Here is a 6,392-nt window from a genome sequence, read left to right as displayed (position 1 = left end):
TAATAAAGTGATAGATGATAATAAAGCGACAGATGATAATAAAGCGACAGATGATAATAAAGTGATAGATGATAATAAAGCGATAGATGATAATAAAGCGACAGATGATAATAAAGCGACAGATGATAATAAAGTGATAGATGATAATAAAGTGATAGATGATAATAAAGCGACAGATGATAATAAAGCGATAGATGATAATAAAGCGACAGATGATAATAAAGCGATAGATGATAATAAAGCGACAGATGATAATAAAGCGACAGATGATAATAAAGCGACAGATGATAATAAAGCGATAGATGATAATAAAGTGACAGATGATAATAAAGTGATAGATGATAATAAAGCGATAGATGATAATAAAGCGACAGATGATAATAAAGTGATAGATGATAATAAAGTGATAGATGATAATAAAGCGATAGATGATAATAAAGCGACAGATGATAATAAAGCGAAAGATGATAATAAAGTGATAGATGATAATAAAGTGATAGATGATAATAAAGTGATAGATGATAATAAAGCGATAGATGATAATAAAGCGACAGATGATAATAAAGCGACAGATGATAATAAAGCGACAGATGATAATAAAGCGACAGATGATAATAAAGCGACAGATGATACTAAAGCGATAGATGATAATAAAGCGACAGATGATAATAAAGCGATAGATGATAATAAAGCGACAGATGATAATAAAGTGATAGATGATAATAAAGCGACGGATGATAATAAAGCGATAGATGATAATAAAGCGACAGATGATAATAAAGCGACAGATGATAATAAAGCGACAGATGATAATAAAGCGACAGATGATAATAAAGTGATAGATGATAATAAAGCGATAGATGATAATAAAGCGATAGATGATAATAAAGCGACAGATGATAATAAAGCGACAGATGATAATAAAGCGACAGATGATAATAAAGCGACAGATGATAATAAAGCGATAGATGATAATAAAGCGATAGATGATAATAAAGCGATAGATGATAATAAAGCGACAGATGATAATAAAGCGACAGATGATAATAAAGTGATAGATGATAATAAAGCGATAGATGATAATAAAGCGATAGATGATAATAAAGCGACAGATGATAATAAAGCGACAGATGATAATAAAGCGACAGATGATAATAAAGCGACAGATGATAATAAAGCGATAGATGATAATAAAGCGATAGATGATAATAAAGCGATAGATGATAATAAAGCGATAGATGATAATAAAGCGAAAGATGATAATAAAGCGACAGATGATAATAAAGCGATAGATGATAATAAAGCGATAGATGATAATAAAGCGACAGATGATAATAAAGTGATAGATGATAATAAAGCGACAGATGATAATAAAGCGACAGATGATAATAAAGTGATAGATGATAATAAAGCGACAGATGATAATAAAGCGACAGATGATAATAAAGCGACAGATGATAATAAAGCGATAGATGATAATAAAGCGACAGATGATAATAAAGCGACAGATGATAATAAAGTGATAGATGATAATAAAGCGATAGATGATAATAAAGCGATAGATGATAATAAAGTGATAGATGATAATAAAGTGATAGATGATAATAAAGCGATAGATGATAATAAAGCGACAGATGATAATAAAGCGACAGATGATAATAAAGCGACAGATGATAATAAAGCGATAGATGATAATAAAGCGACAGATGATAATAAAGCGACAGATGATAATAAAGCGATAGATGATAATAAAGCGATAGATGATAATAAAGCGATAGATGATAATAAAGTGATAGATGATAATAAAGTGATAGATGATAATAAAGTGATAGATGATAATAAAGTGATAGATGATAATAAAGCGATAGATGATAATAAAGCGACAGATGATAATAAAGCGATAGATGATAATAAAGCGACAGATGATAATAAAGTGATAGATGATAATAAAGTGATAGATGATAATAAAGCGATAGATGATAATAAAGTGATAGATGATAATACAGCGACAGATGATAATAAAGTGATAGATGATAATAAAGCGATAGATGATAATAAAGCGATGGATGATAATAAAGCGATAGATGATAATAAAGTGATAGATGATAATAAAGCGACAGATGATAATAAAGCGATAGATGATAATAAAGTGATAGATGATAATAAAGCGATAGATGATAATAAAGCGACAGATGATAATAAAGCGACAGATGATAATAAAGTGATAGATGATAGTAAAGCGATAGATGATAATAAAGTGATAGATGATAATAAAGCGACAGATGATAATAAAGTGATAGATGATAATAAAGCGACAGATGATAATAAAGCGACAGATGATAATAAAGTGATAGATGATAATAAAGCGATAGATGATAATAAAGCGACAGATGATAATAAAGCGACAGATGATAATAAAGTGATAGATGATAATAAAGTGATAGATGATAATAAAGCGATAGATAATAATAAAGCGACAGATGATAATAAAGCGACAGATGATAATAAAGTGATAGATGATAATAAAGTGATAGATGATAATAAAGCGATAGATGATAATAAAGCGACAGATGATAATAAAGCGACAGATGATAATAAAGTGATAGATGATAATAAAGTGATAGATGATAATAAAGTGATAGATGATAATAAAGCGATAGATGATAATAAAGCGACAGATGATAATAAAGCGACAGATGATAATAAAGCGATAGATGATAATAAAGCGACAGATGATAATAAAGCGACAGATGATAATAAAGCGACAGATGATAATAAAGCGATAGATGATAATAAAGTGACAGATGATAATAAAGTGATAGATGATAATAAAGCGATAGATGATAATAAAGCGACAGATGATAATAAAGTGATAGATGATAATAAAGTGATAGATGATAATAAAGCGATAGATGATAATAAAGCGACAGATGATAATAAAGCGAAAGATGATAATAAAGTGATAGATGATAATAAAGTGATAGATGATAATAAAGTGATAGATGATAATAAAGCGATAGATGATAATAAAGCGACAGATGATAATAAAGCGACAGATGATAATAAAGCGACAGATGATAATAAAGCGACAGATGATAATAAAGCGACAGATGATACTAAAGCGATAGATGATAATAAAGCGACAGATGATAATAAAGTGATAGATGATAATAAAGCGATAGATGATAATAAAGCGACAGATGATAATAAAGCGACAGATGATAATAAAGCGATAGATGATAATAAAGCGACAGATGATAATAAAGTGATAGATGATAATAAAGCGACGGATGATAATAAAGCGATAGATGATAATAAAGCGACAGATGATAATAAAGCGATAGATGATAATAAAGCGATAGATGATAATAAAGCGACAGATGATAATAAAGCGACAGATGATAATAAAGCGACAGATGATAATAAAGTGATAGATGATAATAAAGCGATAGATGATAATAAAGCGATAGATGATAATAAAGCGACAGATGATAATAAAGCGACAGATGATAATAAAGCGACAGATGATAATAAAGCGACAGATGATAATAAAGCGATAGATGATAATAAAGCGACAGATGATAATAAAGCGACAGATGATAATAAAGTGATAGATGATAATAAAGTGATAGATGATAATAAAGTGATAGATGATAATAAAGCGATAGATGATAATAAAGCGACAGATGATAATAAAGCGACAGATGATAATAAAGCGATAGATGATAATAAAGCGACAGATGATAATAAAGCGACAGATGATAATAAAGCGACAGATGATAATAAAGCGATAGATGATAATAAAGTGACAGATGATAATAAAGTGATAGATGATAATAAAGCGATAGATGATAATAAAGCGACAGATGATAATAAAGTGATAGATGATAATAAAGTGATAGATGATAATAAAGCGATAGATGATAATAAAGCGACAGATGATAATAAAGCGAAAGATGATAATAAAGTGATAGATGATAATAAAGTGATAGATGATAATAAAGTGATAGATGATAATAAAGCGATAGATGATAATAAAGCGACAGATGATAATAAAGCGACAGATGATAATAAAGCGACAGATGATAATAAAGCGACAGATGATAATAAAGCGACAGATGATACTAAAGCGATAGATGATAATAAAGCGACAGATGATAATAAAGTGATAGATGATAATAAAGCGATAGATGATAATAAAGCGACAGATGATAATAAAGCGACAGATGATAATAAAGCGATAGATGATAATAAAGCGACAGATGATAATAAAGTGATAGATGATAATAAAGCGACGGATGATAATAAAGCGACAGATGATAATAAAGCGACAGATGATAATAAAGCGATAGATGATAATAAAGCGATAGATGATAATAAAGCGACAGATGATAATAAAGCGACAGATGATAATAAAGTGATAGATGATAATAAAGCGATAGATGATAATAAAGCGATAGATGATAATAAAGCGACAGATGATAATAAAGCGACAGATGATAATAAAGCGACAGATGATAATAAAGCGACAGATGATAATAAAGCGATAGATGATAATAAAGCGATAGATGATAATAAAGCGATAGATGATAATAAAGCGATAGATGATAATAAAGCGAAAGATGATAATAAAGCGACAGATGATAATAAAGCGATAGATGATAATAAAGCGATAGATGATAATAAAGCGACAGATGATAATAAAGTGATAGATGATAATAAAGCGACAGATGATAATAAAGCGACAGATGATAATAAAGTGATAGATGATAATAAAGCGACAGATGATAATAAAGCGACAGATGATAATAAAGCGACAGATGATAATAAAGCGATAGATGATAATAAAGCGACAGATGATAATAAAGCGACAGATGATAATAAAGTGATAGATGATAATAAAGCGATAGATGATAATAAAGCGATAGATGATAATAAAGTGATAGATGATAATAAAGTGATAGATGATAATAAAGCGATAGATGATAATAAAGCGACAGATGATAATAAAGCGACAGATGATAATAAAGCGACAGATGATAATAAAGCGATAGATGATAATAAAGCGACAGATGATAATAAAGCGACAGATGATAATAAAGCGATAGATGATAATAAAGCGATAGATGATAATAAAGCGATAGATGATAATAAAGTGATAGATGATAATAAAGTGATAGATGATAATAAAGTGATAGATGATAATAAAGTGATAGATGATAATAAAGCGATAGATGATAATAAAGCGACAGATGATAATAAAGCGATAGATGATAATAAAGCGACAGATGATAATAAAGTGATAGATGATAATAAAGTGATAGATGATAATAAAGCGATAGATGATAATAAAGTGATAGATGATAATAAAGCGACAGATGATAATAAAGTGATAGATGATAATAAAGCGATAGATGATAATAAAGCGATGGATGATAATAAAGCGATAGATGATAATAAAGTGATAGATGATAATAAAGCGACAGATGATAATAAAGCGATAGATGATAATAAAGTGATAGATGATAATAAAGCGATAGATGATAATAAAGCGACAGATGATAATAAAGCGACAGATGATAATAAAGTGATAGATGATAATAAAGCGATAGATGATAATAAAGTGATAGATGATAATAAAGCGACAGATGATAATAAAGTGATAGATGATAATAAAGTGATAGATGATAATAAAGCGACAGATGATAATAAAGCGATAGATGATAATAAAGCGACAGATGATAATAAAGTGATAGATGATAATAAAGCGATAGATGATAATAAAGCGATAGATGATAATAAAGTGATAGATGATAATAAAGCGACAGATGATAATAAAGCGACGGATGATAATAAAGTGATAGATGATAATAAAGTGATAGATGATAATAAAGTGATAGATGATAATAAAGCGATAGATGATAATAAAGCGACAGATGATAATAAAGCGACGGATGATAATAAAGCGACGGATGATAATAAAGCGATAGATGATAATAAAGCGACAGATGATAATAAAGTGATAGATGATAATAAAGTGATAGATGATAATAAAGCGATAGATTTTGTTGATTATCACTAACGTCCTGGAAATCATTCCTTTAATGACAATAAAATGTTTTATTATTTCTTTGCTTGTAAAGAAGAAAGTTGTCTTTGTCCATGTTTGTTGTTGGTCGCAGACATAACCACCCCGAGGTCTCCAGAGGGATCCAGAGGGAGGGATCCAGAGGGATCCAGAGGGATCCAGAGGTCTCCAGAGGTCTCCAGAGGGATCCAGAGGGATCCAGAGGTCTCCAGAGGTCTCCAGAGGGATCCAGAGGGAGGGATCCAGAGGTCTTCAGAGGGATCCAGAGGGATCCAGAGGTCTCCAGAGGGATCCAGAGGTCTCC

This window comes from Callionymus lyra, chromosome 7 (genome assembly GCF_982586985.1).
Source record: "Callionymus lyra chromosome 7, fCalLyr1.hap1.1, whole genome shotgun sequence".
Lineage (NCBI taxonomy): Eukaryota > Metazoa > Chordata > Actinopteri > Syngnathiformes > Callionymidae > Callionymus > Callionymus lyra.
The sequence above is the reverse complement of the archived record's forward strand: the minus strand, read 5'-3'. Positions refer to the sequence as shown.